The sequence below is a fragment of the Lissotriton vulgaris genome, chromosome 1_1, assembly GCF_964263255.1.
Source record: "Lissotriton vulgaris chromosome 1_1, aLisVul1.2, whole genome shotgun sequence".
Classification (NCBI taxonomy): Eukaryota; Metazoa; Chordata; class Amphibia; order Caudata; family Salamandridae; genus Lissotriton; species Lissotriton vulgaris.
The window spans coordinates 1,975,107,484-1,975,131,701 of NC_141685.1; positions in this window are offsets into that span (position 1 = coordinate 1,975,107,484).

Here is a 24,218-nt window from a genome sequence, read left to right on the forward strand (position 1 = left end):
TGCTAATGTCCCCTTTTATTCAACTTTCTTCCGGGACTGCAGAGAATTAGCATAGCTGTAAAGATTGTGACCAGCATGTGTGTCTTTTATTGGCACGTAGACATTTGTGTGCAAAGGTTCCCAAAAGGAGGACAGAGTATTTAAACATATTGGAAATCTAACGCACGGTTCTAAAATGCAAATGCGACTTTGTAGAAACAACAGTTTTAATGTAGTATATGTAAAAAAAATGTTTAAAACAATTAAGCAAGAAGCTCCATTTCGGAAATATATAAACACTTCCATCCCAAATTAAATTGTAAGACTTCGGTGCATATTATCAAGAACTGCGATAACATTTTCGCCGCTTTAGCGGCAGGAAATTGCAGCTAAAACGGCAATCATGGGCTTGATAATATACCTTTGTGAATTCCCATTGGAGCCCAGGTTAACACCAGAACCTGTGCGATCAGCTGTGGGTTTGGCGTATACAGGACAGGGGCGCTCAAACAGTGCGTTTATAGTATGTGGTGATGGACAAGATTGAACAGTGGTGAAACGGTGCTGCCAGTGTAGAGGAGAACCCTAAAACCTCTAAATGGTGTTTAGGCGTGAGATGCCTTGACACCATACAAATGTTGAGCAAGAACTGGGCACACGTGTAATTAACAATTCTGATAGTACAGTAGTTGGAGACAAACGCGATTGACACCGGTAGTATGGTAAAGCCAGTATATGATGCTTTATGTCGTTATTTTTTCAGATTTTACAAACGCCAGCCGACATGTGTTTCATCAACAGGGCAATGCCCGTGATTCATCAGGGCTGCAAGCGGCGCAATGCGTAATCGGTGACCGGTGATGGTACGATTCGATGAAGAGTAACTGTAGGTCGATGGTATGAAAAGGATGTAATCTAGCACGCGATGCAGTCAGGTACGACTGTCAGCCGGTAACCGTGGATGATGGATTACGGCGGAGCTGTGAAGCGGGATGGGTCCCGGACATCCTCTTCATACCATCGACCTACAGTTATCCCTTCATCGAATCGTACCATTACCGGTCACCGATTATGCATCGCGCCGCTTACAGCCCTGTGTAAACAGATTGGCTCAAGAAGCGCTTTCAACTATCGTACATGAAATCTGTAGTGCCCACACTGCAGGAGTTGGAGTCCCACCAAGTCCACCTCAGCTCTTCATAAATCGAGCAATTGAGTAGCATTAAATTGGAAATTGGCGCCACTTCACATTTACCGTGCCTCTAAATAGTAGTAAGAAAAACAAGTTGTTACTACTGTTGAAACGGTACCAGTTGTAGGTGATGGAGAAGGGTTTTTGCGAAATAAAACCTGCTCAGATCAAACTTCGCATTGTGCAGATTATTAACAAAGTCGCTTGTAAATTAACAATGAAAAACTAAAAATGGGGAAAACATGAAATTCCACAAATGTGTGCTTGAAAGAGATCAGTTGTTCCAGTGCTTTTCTAATAGGCCACAAACATGAATGATTAATGCAGAAATCACAGCCAAAGAAAATAATGATAGAAGCTATGAGTTTTCAAAGAGAATTTTTTTCCTTTGCACTAACTGTCCAAAACTGTGTAAATTACGAGTAGAGAAAGGCAAAGCTTTAATAATGAAGTTTTGTTGTGTCATAATAATCATGTGTATTTGTTTTTCTTAGAGAAAAGCACACTTTACTGTTCTCTAGAGAAGGCCTCAAAAGTCTCTTTAGGTTTAATTTGCTTCTAAAACGTAGGCTAGAAAATAATTTATTTTGTCCTTTAAGAGTTCCTGAAGATGGCCATGGTTGTGCAGGGTAATGAGTGTTATTAATGGAATTTCCTTGCCGCCCAGAGAAAGTGTTCCTGTGGACAATAGTGCTGAAAGTTTTTTGATAAAATATTACTGAGTTCTATGTGCAAGCTGTGGAAGAGATTATCGGGGTTTCCTCTGCTGAAGGACTATGACAATGGTTTCCTAAAGACAAAGCAACTGTTGAGAGTTAGGTGCACTGGAAAGTAGAGTGCTCAGGCACCCCTGGTCTACTCCAATTGAAATTGTGGGTTTTTGAGTATTGATACATGGGGGATGGATTTTTAGTGGAAATTGCTATAATTACTAGTGTTGGATTTTTAAGGCAGGGTTTTTATTCAAGCTTTTTGGAGGGAGAGATTTTGACTTTGCCAGAGGAGAGGGTTGTGTTGCTGTTTTCCCTAATTAACTGGCTGGCTGTTGTTCTGCTGATCCTGACTCTTTAACTTTGTTCCTCATACCTTCGTGAGGGTGCCCCAGCTTACTATTCCGGCTGGAGAGTGGCTTTTCAGACAATTAGCATTTTGTGCTATAGTTGTACCTAGGTCCGTATGATATTCTGAATTTTCATTTATCTTTTTTGCAAATGCTCCTTTGTCTCTTCACCTATCCACTCACCCTTGGCTTGTTGTGAGATGTTAATATGAATTACTGTATTTATGTTTCTCTTGTGTGATGATCTATGATTGAAGCCTTAATGTACTTGATGAGCATTCACAACGTCTTAAAAATAAGATCAAAGCAAGTTGAAAAGTAACCAGAGTTTATCATTATTAATGTCATTTTGATTATAGTGTTTTAATTATTTTCTTGTTTAGGTCCTCATAAGTTTTGGAGTCCGTCTGTCATTTGCCAATCCCTGTCAACTCTCAAAGGTCCACCGGAGAGAGAGGTCCACATAAATGTTATGAATATAGGTGATCATGTTTTAAAATCATGCAGCAGAAGGGACTGGTAAGTGTTCAAATTGTTTCCTGATGGTTAAATTTGGCAAAGCGCCTTTCCGCTGCATTATAGGTTAAGTGTATCACAACAAGCAACCCACAACAGTACTACTTTCATTTAGTCCTTAACACATGCCCTGCTAATCTTTCCTCAGAGTACTCTCCTCATGGCTGAAATCACCTGTGTGTTTGTGATTGTACAAGAGGGTGTGAGCAAAGAATGTGTGATCTCGAACGATCCTTGTACTGTTTAGTTACAGGACTAGTAATTTTACTTTACTACGGCTCCTGGACTGATTCTACTCTGTAAAGCACTATGAGAACACAAAGGCATGATCAGCTGCATTTAAACTAAGATAAATTAAATCGCCATAGAACTCCTTATCAAAAATGTATATGTGGTATTTCTCTTTTAAATCAGCAAATTCCTGCCCCACTTCTACCTTTTTTAATGAGTTTATATACTAGCTGGTGTTACTGTCCAGCTCAGTAGTCCCAATGTTACTGTCCTCAGAAGGATATAAGGCTGAGAGGTCCATGCTGAGAGTCTAGATGGTGACCTGTAGATCACAGCCAGTGTCAGAGATGAGGCAATGCACACAGATCATTGAATCCTGCTGCCGGTCAGAGGTCCACAGAGACGGATGATACCTTGAAATTTTACAGACCCCCTGCATGATTACATTCATTGCCACGTTTTGCTGTGATTTTTCCAAAGACTAATTCGGAAAACAAGTTTGAGGCGTCAACCTCTCCACTGACTGTTATTCAACGTCTCCATTCAGCCCCATTCTCCTCGACATTCAGATATCAGCTTTATTCCTATTTTGATATCCAGATGGATGCCCTCTCTGGTTAATCTCACCTCTAGGCTCCTTTTGACTTGCCCTCTTGGAGTGTTTCAAATACCAAAGAATTGCCTGTCCAATACACCATCCTGTCCTGATGAAGACCCGTTTCTGACTTCTTCCATTTATGCTGTTTGTCAGGGTCGAAACGTCAACGGTTTTTCTGTACATCCATGTCCTAAGATGCCCTTCTAGCAAAAAAAATATAATTCCATTATTAAGCTAAGGGTTATTGTATTTGAATTTTTTATTGGATCTTTTTTGCTATGCTTTCATTGTAAACATATGTACAGTATGTTGTCACCTTTGTGTTTAAATACACAAATCTTGTTATTTTGTCACTACACTCACTATGTCACTATGCCCATATGGCCGAGATACCCGCCACCCCCTCTCAACACAATCCCCAAGAATTGGGAAACCGGAAACAGTTCTTGAACTTTTGGAAGGCGGGAAGGGAGTCACCCTTCCCGGCCGTATTTATTAAAATATGAAACAAAAGAAAACATTAAAATAACAGTTTCATATAATGTACAATTTCATTTCCACATTACGATGTTGGCTAACCTTAACAGATCTCTAATACAAAGGTTCTCCTAGCCGATCTAACATCCTACAAAACATTTGACTTGAAATTGTACATCCTAATGTTAAGGGCCAACGGCAAGGTCGTAACCGGTGTCAGATCCCTAAACCAGAAATACCCCCCTCACTTGTGAGAGGGGCGACCGCACAGAGGCGTACCTCAAGTGCATTTACCAATTTCCCTTTGTACTTGACGGGGGCCCAAATAAACTCGACGCCATTTAACGGTCGTTCGAGGACTCGTGTGAGGTGTCTAAAAGGTAGCGTAAACCCCCTCCCGCACCCCACACAACTTACCCATCTGCCGTCGCAGATGTCCTGGCCCCGGGAAATTCCCCAGGAGGGGCCGTAGCCCCTCCTATCCAGGAAGGGGCCTTGACCACCTTTCCTTTCCTTCCGGCGGCCTCTCCTTAGACAGGACCGCCTCCCCATTGAGGGGCCAATTGGCCACCTCCCCCGCGCGCTCCCATCCGTAATGGGTGACGCCCCCTCATAGGGATCTTCCAATTACTGCTCACCGATCATGACCTTACCGCCCGACCAAAATAAATACGACAGTTTTACCTAAGTTACTAACATCTCTAAAGCCAAAACAGCATTTATTATCAAGCGTAAATACTGATCAATCCTTGTTCAAAATTACTTTATTAGCAAAACATACTGAAAATAATCAATCTTTATTGCATCGTTAAGAACTATCACGACAATCATCACAACCTGTAAGAAAGCAGAGAAAACCAAAGATACTATATCAACTGTATTTACAACAAATCGCTGCCCTCAGGGGCTGGTGGGTGGGTCAAAATTGCTCTTCGTTCCGTCTCGAGCTCACGTGCAGCGGGGAGGTGCAGCTTCAGAGCACAGGAACAAGAGGATGCTTTGTTGGCTTCCGCTCCTTTTATCCGTCCTCAGGGTGGGCGTGAACCTGCCCCCGCCTGCCTCCAAGGGCGTGGCCGGCCGTGTTGGTGTCTAGGCCAGCCCACTCTAGGGCGGGAAAAAGGCGCGCCCCGGCTACGCCGCTTCGGGCATACCAGCCGAGACTCGCCTCCCGCCCAAGATGGCTTCCCGGGGGGATCGTGGTACTCGACCATACGTTCGGGGGGACCGATTGGTCGCCCCTTTCCATATGGCCGAGATACCCGCCACCCCCTCTCAACACAATCCCCAAGAATTGGGAAACCGGAAACAGTTCTTGAACTTTTGGAAGGCGGGAAGGGAGTCACCCTTCCCGGCCGTATTTATTAAAATATGAAACAAAAGAAAACATTAAAATAACAGTTTCATATAATGTACAATTTCATTTCCACATTACGATGTTGGCTAACCTTAACAGATCTCTAATACAAAGGTTCTCCTAGCCGATCTAACATCCTACAAAACATTTGACTTGAAATTGTACATCCTAACGTTAAGGGCCAACGGCAAGGTCGTAACCGGTGTCAGATCCCTAAACCAGAAATACCCCCCTCACTTGTGAGAGGGGCGACCGCACAGAGGCGTACCTCAAGTGCATTTACCAATTTCCCTTTGTACTTGACGGGGGCCCAAATAAACTCGACGCCATTTAACGGTCGTTCGAGGACTCGTGTGAGGTGTCTAAAAGGTAGCGTAAACCCCCTCCCGCACCCCACACAACTTACCCATCTGCCGTCGCAGATGTCCTGGCCCCGGGAAATTCCCCAGGAGGGGCCGTAGCCCCTCCTATCCAGGAAGGGGCCTTGACCACCTTTCCTTTCCTTCCGGCGGCCTCTCCTTAGACAGGACCGCCTCCCCATTGAGGGGCCAATTGGCCACCTCCCCCGCGCGCTCCCATCCGTAATGGGTGACGCCCCCTCATAGGGATCTTCCAATTACTGCTCACCGATCATGACCTTACCGCCACAGGCCGGATAGTTGACCGGCTATCCGGACCCCCCACAAAACACTCCTACCTAAAGGTCATGCTCTAAACTCCTTAACCATGCTATGAAGTCTCCTATGAGTAATTCGTTCCCCACCCGGGACAAATGAACACCGTCCCCCAAATACATACTGTCCCCTTTAATACAACCATGCGAAACAGAATGCAGTGTACTTGAACAAAACAATCTACTCATTTTATTATTCATTTTCCTTACTGAATGATTCAGCGCAGAAACAGAAATAGCCCCCCGCCACACTTTCCGTGGGATCATATGGGACCATGCAATTGTGCACCCTGGAACTCTTCTCGCCAACCAACTTACCGTGGAAAGCATCGCCTCAAGAAGAAGTCGTCTACCAGTGGTCACCAAATCATTGCCCCCAAGATGTACTATGACTACAGACGGCGGTGACCTTGTCCGCCCTAACAAACCCTCGAAAAATGCTTGAAACTGGTCAATACAGAGCCCGCCCTTTCCGTAGAAGGACACACTGTACCCGTATTCCCCAGCCACGTGAATCATGTCACCTGCTTTGAATACGTCCGCGGCACGCCTCACGTATGAGTGGCCCACGACCCACACCTCCTTTTTCACAGCCGGTAATGTCTGACCGCTGGCCCCCCGGTGTCGGGTCGACTGGACAGTCCGCCCCGCCTCGTAGGCTTGCGCAACTGAAAACCAAACAAAAACAAGAAGCGTGAGTACATCGTTACAGCTTCACAACATGTGCAACCGTACATACCTCTTATAACAGTTCGAGGACCAACGCCCCACACGTTTTATTTGATCAACATTCAGACCCCTGGCTGTAGCTTCCGTAGCAGCCCCTATCCGAAAGGAATGGGTCCCAAAGTCGCCGGGGTTCACGCCCGCGGCAGAAATCGACATCGCAAGCACCCGCTGAAACTGAAACCTCGTCAGTGGGGTGGCGTCAACGTGTCTTAACAAGGTACCCCCCCATGCTGCCACCCTCTGCGCTAAGTATGCTTCTACGCACCCAACAGGGCACATGGCAGACCCGGGGATCCTCTGGATGATTACACAGTCCCCGATTGCATCCTGATCGGATTTGGACTTTACAAATGAGACCGTCATCGTCTCCTCTCTGACCTGAATGTGTTCCCGGCACAGTCCCCCCATCGTATCCTGCTTGCTCTTTGCCACTAATTCGCTTACCCGCATAGCCCCATGGAATGCTAATGCAAATGCGGCTCGGAACAACACTGCTTCGTACTGGGATGAACATGTTACCGGTAGCACGGATAATAACAGGGCCAACCTATCCAAACCTATCGGGTGCCTATCGTCTACTCTGCGACCCTCAAGGCGTTGCCACCCACGTAGCGCTTTCTGCACAACGAAAGACGCTGTCGGGTCCTGGATCCCATGAGCCCTTGCCATGAAGGAAATGGCGGCCCGATGCCTCTGGGCCGTAGCTACTGACTTGCCTGCGTGACGTAAAGAGAGCAGGAATCTTACTACAGACTCTTCCAGACCCCAAAGCTCCCTCCCGGCAGTACCCAAAAAGGCCCAATAGGAACGGAACGCCCCTTCATATGCCTTCCTCGTCCTGGGTGCTAAACTCTCTCCCACGAGGTCTTGTAGTTCGGGGCACCGAGAGACCAGAGAGCTTCGGGAAAGGGTGCCGCCACCGGGTCCGCTGTGGGCAGAAAACCCCAGAAGGCCTGCATACGGAAACGAGAGAGCGCATCAGCCGCTTGGTTCATCACCCCCGGCACGTGTCGCGCCCTAAACAGTACATTCAGTTGCATGCACAACAACACAATTTCCTTGAGCAGTCTCAGAATCAATTTGCAACGTGCTGCCTGACTATTGATACACTCAACCACGGTCATGTTATCAGACCAGAACACCACAGAGTGACCCCTAAACCCTTCCGGCCATGTTTTCAAGGCCACCAGAATAGGGAACAGTTCGAGAAAAGCAATGTTACTCGTCAACCCGCACTCATGCCACCATGACGGCCATTTTTGAGCCGACCATTGTGTACCCAATATGGCGCCAAAACCCACACTCCCCGCCGAGTCTGTCCATAGCCCCAACTCCTCGGAAGACACTGCTGGTTTATTCCAGACAATTCGACCATTGAAATCCGCCAGGAATGCAATCCAAATGCGCATGTCCTGGCGAACCTCCGCCGAGAGTCTCGTACGATGATGTCCTTCCTTTAAGCCGACCATGGACTGTGCAATCGAGCGGGAAAAGGGGCGTGCCATCGGCATTACTCTTAGGGCAAAATTCAACTGACCTACCACCTGTTGTAATTGATGTAAGTTCACTTTCGTTGCACGAATACATGTCTCAAGGGATAACCTGAATTTCAACACCTTTTCTTTAGGTAAACGAAAACAACCTTCCACTGAGTCGAGCTCGATCCCCAGAAACTCGATTAAGGTCGAGGGACCAACCGTCTTACCTGGCGCCAATGGCACACCAAATTGATTCATTAGGACACAAAATTCATGTAAGGCCTGTCCACACTCAGAATCCCCGGCTGCCCCCAGAAACAGAAAGTGATCGAGATAGTGCATAACATGTTGAAAACCTGTCTTCCTCGTAAATACCCACTGCAGAAAACAACTGAATTTCTCGAAATAGGCACATGAAATCGAGCATCCCATTGGCATACATTTATCCATGTAATAGCGACCCTGAAACTGAAAACCAAGGAGACGCTGATCGTCTGGGTGTACCGGGAGCAACCGGAACGCTGACTCGATGTCCGATTTGGCCATCAGCGTCCCGGGCCCCAGGCGATTCAACATGGCAACGGCCTCATCGAAAGATGCATACCGCACCGAACATACTTCCGGATCTATCGCGTCATTCACGGAAAGACCATGTGGGGCTGACAAATTGTGTATCAGCCGAAACTCACCCGGGTCCTTCTTGGGAACCACTCCTAGAGGAGAACACACAAAATTAGCAACTGGTGGCAAATCGAATGGACCGGCAACACGACCTCGAGTCACCTCTTTCCTAATCTTTACCTGCACCACCGCCGTGTGCTGTAAGACCGACATTTGATTCTTACAGTCCGGTACCCCCTGAAAATCCCCCACTGGGATGCGGAAACCATATGAAAACCCGTTCCGCAACACCCCAGCGGAAGCATAATCTGGGTATTCGCTGAGCCAAGGAATCATTGCCATGGTATCAATCGGGGTCGGTAAAGGCGCCCCTCGGACTATATTAGACCTGTTTGGCGCCTCCCTTAGCACCGTTATCACCCGTTTTGGCTCTGCACATGGACTCAGGATGGGATGGCTGCCCGCATCCCCCACACTCATGTCTGAATTTGCATGACCCCTGGGGCCTGGTACATTTGCCCCTGTTAAAATTCCAACAGATCCCCCTTTTACCTGTGTTGCCACTCGGCTTCGTGTGGAACTCGTTACCTGTACCCGTCCAAAAGGGCGTCCCAGGGTTTTGGCGGGAGGATTCCCCCCCGTTACTCCCTACTAATGGCACCTTCAACATCCCTGTACTCTCCATTTTTTGCCAAGACACAGAGTCGTAACAATCCCAGGACAACAACGGGTCGTGTTCTTTAGCTTTTCTAAACAGATTATCATAGCAGAACCACTGATTGCCCCCATATGCCACAGAATACTCCATAATCCGTGACTGATAAATGGGCAACTCGGTCAACAACTCAGGTCTGCGCTCCCCCATGATGGAAGTAAAAATTCCCCACGCTCTGCCCCAAGTACCAATGGTCTCATCGACCTTAAAGGCGGCCATTTTAGCGCGCCAAACACTCGGATGCATGAGCTCCTTTTGACTCTTTACATGCTCGATCTCGTAATGGTCGGTAAGCAATGAAAACATGTTTACATATTTGTCCGCCCAAATCAATTCCTTGACTTCTAGTGGGACGTGCTGGGCAATCTTCTCCTTTCGAGAAGGTGCAGAGTCCCCCCCCGCAATCGGCAATGGCCGCTTACCTGAAGTAGACCCCACGCTTGTCGCCGAACTTGGGCCTGCTGTACTTCCAACTGCTGGGACCTGCGGGGGAACAGGAGATGGAGTCTTCGCAGCCTCCCTGGATTCCCGCAGTTGCCTCATCACTGCCCGGGCGTCGTCAGCCGTGGCGCCCGCGCTATCGTTTCCCAACCACGCTGCCAATTGCGCCGCTAACTCGGGGGGCATATCCTCCCTGTTCGCAGGGGTGACCACCACAGGGATTGGGTTCCCCTCCTTTGGCGCCGGGGTTGGCTCCTCTCGTGGCGCTTCGGGAACCGGGGTCTCCCCCCCAAGTGCTCCCCTTCTGGGCCTCTTGCTCTTTCCACCGGGAATTGTTCCCTGTAAAGGCCGTTTCGGTCCTCCCTCCCCGTCCTTAGCCTCAACCTTTCTCTTCAGATCGGCTATCTCCTTCATGAGCATGCGGAGCATCTCCTCGGTACCGACCCGCTTTCCGACCTTCCTGGGCATTCTTTAGACGGGATATCTGTAAGACAAAAAGAGGATTACAACGCTCAAAATTGCTCTTCGTTCCGTCTCGAGCTCACGTGCAGCGGGGAGGTGCAGCTTCAGAGCACAGGAACAAGAGGATGCTTTGTTGGCTTCCGCTCCTTTTATCCGTCCTCAGGGTGGGCGTGAACCTGCCCCCGCCTGCCTCCAAGGGCGTGGCCGGCCGTGTTGGTGTCTAGGCCAGCCCACTCTAGGGCGGGAAAAAGGCGCGCCCCGGCTACGCCGCTTCGGGCATACCAGCCGAGACTCGTCTCCCGCCCAAGATGGCTTCCCGGGGGGATCGTGGTACTCGACCATACGTTCGGGGGGACCGATTGGTCGCCCCTTTCCACATGCGCCGTTTTTATCTATTGAATTACAGGACAGCCTTTTATTCATACAGCTTTGTCGTGGTAATTTCCAACCCTTTGTATGAATAATTGAAAATCCTATAGTAAAAATGTGGCTAATTTTGAGAATAGCATTCACTCTCATTCTTTCTTTGTGTGTGTTCATTTTTCACTTGTATCGTCAGTTCACCTTTCTTAATATAAAAACAACAAAGAAATTGTTGTCCAACCAACAGAACTGATTGTTGCCTATAGTGTCAGAGATGAGGCTGGTAGAGCTAGGCCTGGGTTTCCTCTGTAGAATATACAGGAGTGTGCTCTCCACACACCCATACAGTCAGATATAAACATTATTGAGAGTGAGAGAGTGTGTGTGTATACATGTATATGCACGTTCGCACTCTTGATGGTTTGCTTTTTGAAAGAAGCCCCACCATGCTTTATCTGCATGCCCCCGCCCAAGAAAAAAAATCTGCAGCCACAGAAAATATATCACCATCACTTTGATAGCGCTAAATAATCAGAGGTAAGCAAGTGCTATAAATGAAGAACAGCAACATGGTTCAATTTCAAAACAGAAACAGTCTTTAAACTTTCTTAAACTTATGAACTAACAATCTTAACATGGCTGGCAGTAAAAGAGGCAGGCCCAGTAACCACGATCAACTTGTTCCTATTTTAGGCCACGAGTTGTTGGAAAATGCTGTGCTATGATGAATAAAATACACAGTATCCTGTTACCATCTACAGACGCAGGCAGGGTTCTGGCAGTGAACACATACTCATAAGTAAATGTATCTAAGTTGGTTCCCTCTGCCATTTGAGATGCACCAGGGGTGATTTCCGGAGCTGGGGTGTCCTGCAGGGAGGATTTTATCTTATATGCTGCAGTATACAGTGAGCGCCCCTCGCCCTATCCCCTCTCTTCTCTGCAGCTAACCCCTGAACAACAGAGCTTAAAGGACTCTATACAAATTTCTGGTTTATGGTTTGGCACATCCCACACCATCCAGTCCCCGAATGACAGTTGTATGGTGTTGAAACTCTAGGGCACGGATCTAAGCAGCACCCGGCACAGACTCATGCAGGAAGTATAAATATGAAAGTGGGCACAGTGTTGAAACATAGTGCAGTGCCTTTGTATACAATACTTGTGCCTGTGAAGGTGAAAGGAAGTAAATCTCCACACAGGTACGTGAAGGGAGAGTACTTTATTAGTCCAGCCACAGCGACTCCCCGGCAGCAACTGCCGATGTAAGAACACCCCACACAATATGTTCCACGCAGGGAACGTTCTTGCACCAGGGTTCCCAGATCTTAAGAACCAGATCCCAACACACCTCCCCTCCTTCAATAAAATAACCAAAGACAGAAAAAATAGAAGAAAAGATAAGAGAAACGGAAAAGATGAAAAAGTAAGATGAAGAAAACAAAGATTCATATAACAGTGAGGAAGACAGAAATATCATAAGCACAGACATCAGCATAATATGATCACGAAAAGTGACAAGTAAACATTTTGTCCAGGATGACACTCTCTTAGGAGGAACATGACCTGAAAGAACAATACCACCCACAGACTACTCCATATTATAATCATGACACTTGACAGGTAAACGTTTTGTCCTGAATGACACTCTCTTAGGAGGAGCATGACCTGAAAGAACAATATTATCCCTACCAAGAACATCAGAGGACACCCCAACGGCAGGGGAATGTGTGCCTAATCTTCTGTTGACCTCATCAACCATAGGTTTAGGAACAATGGAAATACAAGATTTATTCCACACCCTACCATCCACCAACACCACCACCCGTTCTTTTACCACAGCCACCCTTTTCGGAGATGAAAAACGAGATTCATTTTTGCGGAGAAAACCAGGTTTTTTGAATCTCACCCAATCACCCATTTAACATCCAGGGAATAACACGCACCAGGCCTAGTATCATACTTCAACTGTACAGCAGCTCTGACATCAGTCACACCAGACAATTTACTGGAATCAAACATTCTCCTAGACATCCACTCTTTATTCAGTTTGGAACTAGCCACTCTACCCCAAAGCAAAGTGAATGGGGCAACTCCATTGCTAACATGAGGAGTAGTTCTCACAGCCCACAACATATCACAAAGTGCCTTGCGCCAATGCAACCCATTCACCAAAGCAAGTTGCACAAGTTCCTTGACGAAACGGTTGAACCGTTCAACCAAACCGTTACTCCGTGGGTGATAAAGAGATGTACAAATATGCTTGATCCCCGCATCCTTGAAAAAACCTTGCATTTCAAATGACGTTAATTGAGTGCTATTATCAAAGACCAGTTCTTCCGGAAAACCCTCCCTAAGAAAAACATCAAGAAAGAAACCAATGATGGATGACGAGTTGGCATTATCAACAAACCTCACTTCAGGCCATTTAGACATATAATCAATAAGAACAAGAGCATACTTGGGCGAGCATCCAATGAGACCAAAAGGACCAGCAATATCGAAAGCTAGTTTAGTCCAAGGTATATTCTTTACAACAATAGGTTCAACAGAAGAAGGTCTTGTCACTTGAGACTTGTCACTAGTGACACATGTACAACAGTCACATACAAAATGTTCCACATCCTTATCAAGTGCCGGCCACCAAAAATCCTGTCTAACCCCCTTCGCTTCATGGCACGAATGCCAGGTTGGCCTTCGTGAGCCAAATTAAGAATTCTGCTCTGAATGGCAAAAGGAACCACAAGTAAACCACCCCTGCGTAGCATACCATCCACAACAGACAATTTGTCTTTGACCCTTTTATAAGGAACCAATTCAGAAGGACAATCCTTGTCACAGGGCCACATACCAGATAAATAGTCAATGACCTTTATGACCACATCATCCTCAGATGTGCCATCTAACCACTCACACTCAGAAAGAGCACAACCAACAGTGTCATTTAAAGAACACACAGCACACACCATCTCCAAATCATCACATGCAGAAACATCACTCTCGGAACAAAGGGGCAACCTAGACAGGCAATCAGCAACATGATTTTTAACACCAGGCATGCACTCGAGGCGAAAGCGGAACTCTTGCAACCTAAACTGCCACTTGGCAACCCGTGGTGTGGCCCTATCACCCCCCCTTTGTTGTGAATAAGTCAACTAAAGGTTTGTGGTTGGTCATCAAAACAAATTCAATGCCCCATAGGAAGTTTTTAAAATGTTGTACACCCCACCACAAACCCAAGCCTTCCTTCTCAATAGTTGAGTAAGTGCCTTCTGCACCCCTCAAGGTTCTAGAAGCAAAGGCAATTGTTTCCTCACGACCATCACTTCTTTTTTGAAGAAGAACTGCACCTTAACCCACATTGCTGGCATCAGTTGAAATAATGCATAAGTCATTGATATTGAACAGTTTAAGTGGACCTGCTTGTACAATCTCGTTCTTAATTGACACAAAGTTATTTTGACAATCCTCATTCCATATGAATTTGACATTCTTCCTAAGCAAATTACGCATAGAAGCAGTCTTGGTGGAAAAATTGCTGACAAATTTCGAATAATATTCTACTAGCATCAAATATGAACAAAGCTGATCCCTGTTCGTGGGCCTGGGTGCATTTGAATAGCATCAATAATCTTAAATTTAGGCTCAATACCTTTGTGAGAAATGTGGTGGCCTAAGTAATCAACACCATCTTGCAAAAACTTACATTTGTCAGTCCTCAATGTTAACCCGCTAGCCTTAATGATACTTAAAACGTGTTTAACTCTCTCATCATGTTCAAGTTCATTCTTTCCATGAATAAGGATATCATCCTGGAAGAAAACAACTCCAGGAATATCCTTAAATAAGTTTTTCATTAACCGTTGAAAAACAGCTGAAGCTGAGGCAAGGCCGAAGGGCATCCGGATGTAACGGTAAGCGCCTTCAGGGGTTACGAAAGAGGTCAAATGTCTAGACTCTTTGCTAAGTTCAATCTGATGGTATGCAGAAGAAATATCTAGGGAAGTAAAAAATCTGGCACTGTCTAGAGTGGTCAACAATTCATTAATATTAGGAAGGGGTTGACGGTCGACCCATATGTTAACGTTTAGGTCTCTCAAATCAACACACATCCTCAGACAGTTGTCTGATTTTCGTGCCAAAACAATCGGTGCGAGCCATTCAGAACCCTCAATGGGTTCAATTACCCCAGCCACACACAAACGTTCCAACTCCTTTTTAAGTTCAGGACGAAGACTCAAAGGCACCTTACAAACTTTGTGCGCAACAGCCTTAGCACCATCCTTGAGAACAATCTGGTGTTGGAAACCTATGAGTTTCCCCAGCTTGCCAAAGAAAACTTCAGGAAATATATGTTTCCACTTGACACCAGACAATTGGGTCACCATATGAGAAGATGAACCAGGAACAGATTTATAAAACTCGCTACGGGAAATTACCATATCCGGATGATTGGGATCCAGCACAATGTTCAAGGCACCCTGCTCATCCCAACCTAAAAGATTGGCTCCATCTTTGACCACGAATACAGTACCAGAAGCAAGATCAGAATGAAATCTGAGGTTGGCAACAAATTTCCCTAAAACCTCAACCCGTTTCCCACCATAGGCAAAAATGTTAATGCAGGATCCCCCAGTTGCACATTTACTATTTTGTCACAATCGGCAGCATTCAGCAAGGTAAAAGGAGAACCAGAATCAGCTAAAAAACTCAGACAGGTATCATTTACAGAAATATGGCAGGAAGGTGATTTCCTTTTGTGAACACCGCCTAAGGCAGCTAAATCCACCACACCATCCCCTAGAGATGCAGAGGAAGAGAGCATAAGTAGTTCATAGTTCTCTTCATCAGAGTCATCAGTAATGGTTTTTACAGTTTGATCCTGAATTCTTTTGGTGGAAGTGACTTTACACATCCTAGATTAGCGGCCCTTCTTTCCACAATTGTAACAAGTCTGATTTAATGCAAAACAAAACTTAGCATTGCCAAGATGAGTAGTACTACCACAACGGAAACACATTACATCCTTTTGTTCAGTCTTGGTTTTGCTAGAAGTCACAACGGAGGGACGTGGAACACCAGAAAGAGGAGGCTTAGTAATAGACGGCAACGTGGAGGGTTTGGAAGTGGATTTCAAAAGCTTAACCTTGGTAGAAGAGGTAGGATTTCTCATCTCTTTCACACAAAACTGAGAATGTTAAATAGATCTAGCAAGAGTAAGAGCAGTTTCTAGATCAGGATCATCAGAAGATAGCAATTTCTCTTGAATTTTCTTGTTGGAAGTCTTCTCAATCAACTGATCCCGAATGATTTCATCCCTAAATTCTCTAAAATTGCAATTGACTGCTAGAATCCTGAGCGCGGCCACAAAATCATCAATCGATTCACCAGGAATTTGAGCAAGCTGGAGAAATTTGTGACGTTCAAGAACAACTTTCCTTTTTGGACTAAAACGCTTGTCTAAAGTTTTGATAACTGTTGCCTAATCATCCACCAACAAAGAATCACCACTATCCCCACCAGTCACTAAAGTGCTCACAGTTTCCATGTGTAAAGTTTTTAAAACACTTCTTCCTTCAGCACCAAGGTTATAAATCAATAAGGCTTTCTTTTTTTAGAAGTAATGGTCTCTCCGTCAATTGCCTCAAGGTATGCCTCAAAGGTATCTTTCCAATCATCCCACTAAATAGGAGGTGAACCTGCAGACTGTAAAAAGGGAGGAGGTGCCAAAACAAGATCCATAATGGCACGTGAGTGAGTTGCTGCCCCACAAGGATACCTTAAAAATTGAAGACAAGCAAAACTGCAAGGAAAACAACGTGTTAAATAATAATGCGCAAAATTATTAGTATGGTGGTTGAGCAAGTTATCATGAAACTGTGTACATCAGTGATGTACAAAATGTTACTTAAACACAATGCACTATTGAAGAAAGCTGTGCACATCAGCAAAACTGATGGAAACTGTGTGCATATGGTAGCTAACGTGGATCACTGACAGAATATCGAGGAGCAAAATATCGACCTGCCAAAATATTGTGGCAAAAATATAGTATGGCAGAATATCGAATTCCTATCTTCAAACAGGTAAGTACAAAAATATCGACTCCAAAATATCGTTGTAAAAAATATAGACAGTCAAAATGTCGAATTTTTTAAATGTCTTAAAAAAGTAATTTAAAATTAATATAATAATAAATATAATTAATTTAAACATACTTAAAATACTTAAATACACTTAAAATTAATAAATAATAATGTAACTTAAACATTTTTTTTAAAATAATTTTAATATATATATATCTATATATAAATATATATATATACACATATATATATACATATTATTAACAAAACATATACAATATTTTCAAAGTAGGATAGCGAGAGGGTTACATTTACTATTACCACTCCAGTGAGTGCAAAAGTAGAGAAAACATTGGATAGCGTAGGGGTAAAAATTACTATTCCCACTCCAGAGAGTGCTACAGTAAAGAAAGCATTGGATAGCGTAGAGGTAAAAATTACTATTCCCACTCCAATGAGTGCAACAGTAGGGAAAGCATTGGACAGCAGGAGAGTAAAAATTACTATTCCCACTCCAGAGAGTGCAACAGTAGGGAAAGCTATGGATATGGTAGGGGTAAAAATTACAATTCCCACTCCAGAGAGTGCAACAGTAGGGAAAGCGTTGGATAGCGTAGGGGTAGAAATTACTATTCCCACTCCAGTGAGTGCAACAGTAGGGAAAGCGTTGGATAGCGGGAGGGTAAAAATTACTATTTCCCCTCCAGAGAGTGCAACAGTAGGGAAAGCGTTGTATAGCATAGGGTTAAAATTACTATTCCCACTCCAGTGAGTGCAACAGTAGGGAAAGTAAATACATATATGAATGAAATTGAATTAAATATTAATACCAATTACAAATAATATAAAGTAATTAATAATTTTATATAATATATTAATCAATTAAAAATACAAATAAAACTTAATTATTAAAAATGTTTTCCTACTAATACAAATTATTTACCAATTAACACTAAATTAATTAACAATTAATAAAAAGTTAAATATTACTACAAAAATAAGCAATAAATAAATTGTAAAAATTTATTATTTATAATTCAATTACTTCCCACACTATTCCCCTATAAACGCACAACCCACTACTGAAAATAAATTAATAAAATTAACATAATTTATCAATTAATCAATTAATTAAAACTATTGTCCAATTATATTTTAATTAATTACCAATTAATAATTAATTAACAATGAATTCAAAATAAATACCAATAAATAAATTAACATATTTAATTAATTATATTTAAATTACCTCCCACCCTATTCTCCTATAAACCCACAACCCACTGCAGAAAATACATTAATTTAATTAACATAATTATCAATTAATCAATTAATTAAAAACAATTACAATTATATTTTAATTAATTACCAATTAATAATTTATTACAAATTAATTCAACATAAATACCAATAAATAAATTAACATATTTAATTAAATATATTTAAATTACTTCCCACCCTATTTCCCTATAAACCCACAACCCGCTACAGAATTATATTACTCAAAAATGAAATACAATTAAATTAATTAATTAAAATGAATTATAAAATATGTGATGTCATGAGTGATGTCACTGACCATGTCATGAGTGATGTAATATGTGACGTCATCAGCAGTGCATTGCACGCGCAAGTTATAGTGAGTCCAACTAACTATAACATGGAATTTCATTGGTTTTATATCAGTAAAATTTCCAGCTAACTATAACATGTGTGAAACCTATGGTTTTTTCAGTGAATATATCTATATATCTATTCATCAAATGCCCTGAAGCTTTCACAGGACGCACACGACAGTGAGCCCACCTTCCGGTTCTTGAATGACAACTCTCCTTTTAATTCAAACTCAATTAATTAGCCTAACGCGTTTCAAGACACTACGTCTCTTTGTCAAAGGCAGCTTTGCAAGTGAGTGTAGTTTGCTCTCCTTTTATTTAAAACTCTCTTCTTTTTCATTGGTTGTTCGCAAGCAGTGGGCTGCTCTGAAACAATAAGCATGATGGAACATGTAGTTTAAGAAACGCCGTACTCACTTATAAATTACAAGCATATTGTCTTCCTATAGTAGGATGCTGGATGCCAAGTGCACAGTGAGGCAGACATACTGAACTTTCCTTGGCATCCAGCATCCTGCTGAACGGAATTACACCAAATTTGGCATAAAGGTAGCCCTTGTCTCAGAGCGAACTCTTTTTCTTAAATGATGTAGATCCGTTCAGTAGTTGCTGATAACATTTAAAAATAAAAGTTTTGATGTTTAGAGGCACAGAGGGTCCGCGGACCCTCCCGACCACGAGCTTTATTCTAATTAGCTGTCAACACTCCCAACCAAGAAGTGTTGGCAGCCATCGTGTGCCTCGGTAACCGAGGCACAAAAACAGGGAAACAAAGGTGTAAAACAGAAAAAGGGGACAAGGTACAAACACCCTGACCCCCTAGGCCTGTTCAGGGGGTCCCACAAGGACCCCCAGGGCCAAAGGAGTACTGAAAAAAAATCAACAAGATTCGCAGATCCTGCAGCGCAAAAAAAAACACAAAGCGCGGTCTCCCACGCTTCGTTATTATTTAGCCCCCGGGTGGGCCAGGTCCCGGGGGCATAGAGAAAAGTGTTGGGCCCCAAACTCCCCACACTCCCCCGGGGACCGCCACCCTGGACTTCTTTTTTTATTGGTGGGGGCTCTCCAAGGTCCCCCAAGACCCGGGGACCGACACACCCGGGGCATTTTCTTTAAAAAATACCTGCTCGAGCCCCCCCACACACCCCAGGTGAAGTATTGAAATTTGGGGTTCCTGAAAGGACCCCAAGCCCTGGGGACCACCACCCCAGCTGTGCAGATGTTTGGAGTGGGGCTGCGCGGACCCCCTCCTGGAGCCTGTGATGACCCTGGGGACCGCCACCCCCCAGGACAGGCTCCTGCAGTGTCCCGGGGTGGCCACCCCTGGGACACTGCAGTTTGCTATGGCAGGGCGGGAGCCATGCCGCTCCCGCCCTGTCATAGCACACTCTGGTTTGGGTTTTGAAAGCAAGAGCAGTAAACCTGCTCTCTCTTTCAAAATGCAAACCACATTTCTTTTCCACTTGGAGAGCTGCATGTTAGCAGCTCCCCATGTGGAAAAGAATGCTGTCTCCCGCAGGGTGCGGGGACACAGCAGGAACTGTGGGGACATTGGGGCTTCCCCCTTGGTTCCCAAAGGACAGGGCTGTCCCAGGGGATGGGGTCCCTGGGCCCCCTCCCCTGTCTATTAAAAAAATAATGAGAGGCCAGGCCCCGGGGATGGGGTCCCCAGGGCCATATTTCGCCTGAGGAGGAGAGCCTTGTGGCCCCCCTCCCCCCAAAAATAATAGAGGATGGCCAGACCCCAGGGGACGGGTTCCCCTGGGCCAGAAGTGACCTAGGAGGGGGACCACGCCGCCCCCTCCATGAAAATAAATAAATAAAAGAGGCACAGGGATGGGGTCCCTGGGGCTAATAATAGAGTCCTCAGGAGATGGGCCATGCAGCCCCCTCATATAAAATGCAAAACAATTATGGCCTTGCCCGGGGTATGGGGTTCAGGGGCCAAAATTGGCCTCGGGAGGGGGGCCACGTGGCCCCCTTCCCATTTAGATTTTTTTTTAAAGGGGCAAGGCCCTGGGGAATGGGGTCCCCAGGGTCCAAAACAAGGAAAGAGGAGGGGGACACACAGCCCTCCTTCTTAAAAAATAAAATGAAAAAAAATAGCCGTATCACGGCTAGGCCGACCCCCTCCCTGAGCACTCAGCAAACGCGCCCCCTGGCCCAGGTACCTCCAGTATGCACCAGGGAGCTGCATTGCAGAGCGGTGTTGAGAGGCCACGTCCCTTTTACACCTCTCTGCAACGCAGCTCTGTGGTGCTTACTGGAGGAACCTGATGGGTTAGTTGGACCCCAGGGACCCTCAGGATTCAAGGGGACTTAATCCCCCAACTTAAAATGTGCCACGGGGTGTGTCTGCACAGTGGTAAAGGGAGGGGGCAGGGATGAGTTGAACTGTGCAAACACGCCCTGTGGCGCATTTTAAGTTGTGGAATTAATTCCTCTTCAATCCTAAGGGTCCCTGGGGGCCACCTAGCCCACCAGGTACCTCCAGTGAGTGCCACTGTGCTGCATTGCAGAGAGGGGGCCCAGGCCTCGCCCCTTTTTACACCTTTCTGCAATGCAGCTCTGTGGCGCTTACTGGAGGTACCTGGTGGGCTAGTTGGACCCCGGGAACCATCATGATTGAAGGGAATTTAATCCCCCAACTTAAAAAGTGCCACGGGCGCGTTTGCACAGTGGTAAAGGGAGGGGGCGGGTCCTGAGGTGACATGTGTGCAAACACGCACTGTGGTACACTTTAAGTTGGGGGATTGATTCCCTTTCAATCCTGAGGGGCCCTGGGAGCCTACTAGCCCACCAGGTACATCCAGTAAGCGCCACAGGTCTGAGTTGCAGAGAGGTGGCCCAGGCCATGCCCCTTTTTACACCTCTCTGCAATGCAGCTCTGTGGTGCATACTGGAGGTACCTGGAGGGCTAGTTGGACACCAGGGACCCTCCAGATTAAAAGGGACTTAATCCCCCAACTTACAATGCACCAGGGGACATGTTTGCAGAGTGGTGGAGAAAGGGGGCATGGCCTTTGTCAACCTCTCACCAATCCCACTTCATGGGGCTTACTGGAGGTAAAAGGTAGGCTAGGACCCCCAGCAGTGAAGGGGACTTCAATCCCCATCCAAGAGCGTGCCAGGGAGCGCGTTTGTAGAGTGGTGGGCAAAGTGGGCATGGCCTGGTACGAGAACTTAACAATGCTGCTGTGTGGGGCTGACTGGAGGTAATAGTTTGGGAAGTTGGCCCCCAAAGATGTCCTTGGGGGCCAACTACCCTTCTTGTTACCTTTAGTAAGTCCCACACAGTGGGTTTGCTAAGATGTCTTCGGAGGCCATGGCACCCTTTCTCTACCACTCATTAAATGTGCCTTATGACAGATTACGGGAGGGGGGATGAAGTCCATTTTGTCCTGAGGGAGTTTAGGGGCCAAGAATCCCTCCTGGTACCTCCTGTAAGTCCTACGCAGCAGAATTCCTGAGCGTTGGTTGGACGCCCAGCACCCTTTCCCCAACCATTCTGAAAACGTGACTACTAGTTAAAGTAGCATATTTCTGCTCCTCTGACTTAGAGGTGGTTTTAATCCCCCTGCCTTATTATGTACTAGGGGCTTACAGAGGAGGTCATGCTAATCAAAGGGGTACCCCAACACATAGTGTTCCCTAGTATATGTAGGTGTTTTCACTGTATTCTAAGTGTCTAGCATAGCACTGGTTCTAGGCCTGGTTAGTCAAGTCAGTTACCACCAGTACCCGTCAGAAAAAGTTGTGGGCACAGGATGATTTTGCAACAAGGCCTTTTTCTGCTCCTCTGTTGGTTCTTTCTGCACATGTCTTGCTTCTTCCTGCACTTTTCTTCGTCTTTGTGGACTTTTGTTGCTTCTTTCTGCATTTGTTTTGTTTCTTTCTGTTCATTTTTTTCTTCTTTCTTCACATGTCCTACCTCAGTAGGCATAGTTAGAAACTAGCATTTAAAAAACCTTAGAAATTCACTTAAAGAACCATAGTTTTCAGGCACGTTATAGTTAGAAATTAGCATTTAAAACACCTTAGAAATTCACTGAAAAAAACATAGGTTTCAAGGGTGTTATAGTTAGTTAGACACTTCACTCATACAAAACCATAGAAATTCCCCCGTTATAGTTAGTTCAGCTTACTATAACTTGCACCCCCGCAATGCACTGCTGATGACGTCACATATTACATCACTCATGACATGGTCAGTTATATCACTCATGACATCACTGATGACATCTCAAATGACATCACTGATGACATCACTGATGACATCATCCTTGTGATAGAGTGGCAGACATCCTGTCACCCTAATATAACCTTTGATACAAACACTCTAAAATCCAAACTACCTTTTTCAAAACAATGCACACACCAATACCAGTTACAACATACCCATTCACTAATTCCAAGATCTATACACACATCCATTCATTTACCAGAAGTCCTATACAGTCACTCATACATGCACTCACTCATCATATGTACTCATACACCTATACATACACTTACACACCTAAACTCATCCTTAGAGTTACTCACACACATAGTCACAAACACAAAGAAAGTATCAAACATCCATTTACTTGCGTATACAGTTATACACACACCACCGCACTTACTTCAACAGAAACTAACACATACTCTCTTAAACATTCCCTTATAGAAACACATACTCATTCATACAGGTACTCTTCCAATCTCTCACTCTCACATATACTCACTTACATACATCAATAGTCACATATCCTAGTTTAAAGCAGATGTAGTTACTCATAAAGACACTACTGAGACAGACATTCACTCACCAACACACCCATACACACACTCATCCACCCATGCAGTCCTGCACACATACTGTATTCAGCACATACAAACAGTGACTCACTCCTTCATGCATCTATGCACAAAGTATTACCCCCAACGAACCACATAGAAACTCAGACACTCATACTGATACTCCAAAAAATAAACTAATAACCCATATAGACACTCATATAGCAACTCACCAACCCATGCTGCCACTTATACACAAAGTGAGAGACTGATACAGATATTTACACATTTAAAGATTACTCACTAACCCATGTATTTACTAAGATACACTTAATCAGTCAGTTATACAATCAGTTTCACACAAAAATCATCCATTTAGACACTTATACCCATTTATTCTTCCATCGACCTCAACATATACATATAGAAAACATATTTAATTTTCACAAAAACACACATTCACTGGATGATGTCATCAGTGATGTCATTTGAGATGTCATGAGTGATGTCATGAGTGATGTCACTGACCATGTCATGAGTGATGTAATATGTGATGTCATCAGCATCATCAGTTTCCTGCCGATAAAACGGCGATAATTTTAACACCGTCCTTGATAATATGCCGCCAAGTTCGCCCAATGCGAGAGTAATGGCGCTTCAGATGCTTCAGATCCGAGACATAAACAGACATCCATGCTGTTGCAAGGAACAAAAATATAATTTTATTTTCTCCTCATAAAATACACCGTGCTAGTCCAAAATATTAAAAGTATACTAAAGTAAGGGTCTGATGGCAGACTCTCCAATCAACGGTTCTGTAGGCTTTGTCAAAAATGTGTGGTCAATCA